Here is a 1,462-nt window from a genome sequence, read left to right as displayed (position 1 = left end):
AGTTTGGCTTTTTGTCAACTCCGTCAGATGTCAACTCCATCAGAGTTTTTCTGACTCTTTCAGTGAAATTGTTGCCAAATCTCACTTAAATGTGCAATTAATTCATTTTAATGTATTTTACATAAATTTCATTACTTCACATATATCAAGTTTTTCATTTTACTCACTAGTTTGTCACCACCTTCAGTTCTATGTCAACTCCGTCATGCAGAGTCAACTCCGTCAGATGGACTTTTGTTGTTTTTGGTTTTAAATAACATTTATTTTGTTTCTTGAGAAGCATTTGTCTGTAAAATGAGTAAAAATATCACTAATAGGGTCATTAAAAATAATTTTATATTTTTGTCCAATGGTGATGACAACATTCTAGGTCAGGTCGATTAAAAATGTAATTTAAAAAAAAACTGTTGCAACTGGGAGCCTGTACCTTAGCATCTATACATTTCCAAAACATTATTTGCCATATTTGTATACATAAGTTTGAGAAATAAACAAAAATTATGGGAAAATTAAAACCCATTTTGTCCCTACTCTCAAGAATCACTGATTATATATATATAATGTCTCACTCTCACGTTTACCTTACACAGACATAACATTGGACTTAATTTACTTGATTAACTGGTTGCAAATGTTTTAACTTGCATTAGCACTGAGGATTAAATATAATCTCTTAATATAGTATAGTTCATTATTTTTTACGTCTTTCATACTCCTGCTTATTGATATGTATTACTGGATTGGACGGCGCCTATTAGTCACTATTATTCATTGAGTTGTGTCCAGAAAACCATTTTACCCCAATGCAGGACGAGCAGAAATCTGTCACAAAAATATTTGTAGCGCCATCATTTGTTAACTTAAAACAGAGAGAACTGATGTTTGATAAATTCTCTGTGACACAAATCTATAAACAATTTTGTTTCTGTTAGTTCTGTCAAGATGCAAGAAGGATCAAATTTCTCTTATATTGGTCGTTTTGTTTTAAATATGCTGTAGGAGCCGTAGTTTGAAGCAAAAACACCAAAACAGAACATTCAGTCTGTTACATTATRCCGTCAGGCTTAATGTCTATATTGTGATTATTGATAAGTTTTCGCCTGAGCACAGCGGCGGTTGATYAGCTGATTTAATAACCAGCTGCTCTACTGATGACGTGGTGGCGGGTTGACCTGTTTTAGTGCCAACGGAACCAAAACACACCGAACTGCGCAGCACATGWTAAGGTTATCAAAGTCAGTAGCAGGCTAACAGTTAGCCTAGCATAACTGACCCACTGCTCACTTGTTCAATGTTTTTTTTAGTTAAAACTTTTTCCTCACCTGTTAAATCTGAAGCTCTTGTTATCCAATTCATAGGGTTGAATTAACCGCTAAATATTGCGTCCATTTTTCAGATTCTTTGCTGGTATTTTCTGACCACCCATAATGTTGACTCAATGGACAGCAATGGCGCACGATAA

This window comes from Poecilia reticulata, unplaced genomic scaffold (assembly GCF_000633615.1).
Source record: "Poecilia reticulata strain Guanapo unplaced genomic scaffold, Guppy_female_1.0+MT scaffold_629, whole genome shotgun sequence".
NCBI lineage: Eukaryota > Metazoa > Chordata > Actinopteri > Cyprinodontiformes > Poeciliidae > Poecilia > Poecilia reticulata.
Note: the sequence above shows the minus strand (reverse complement) of the source record.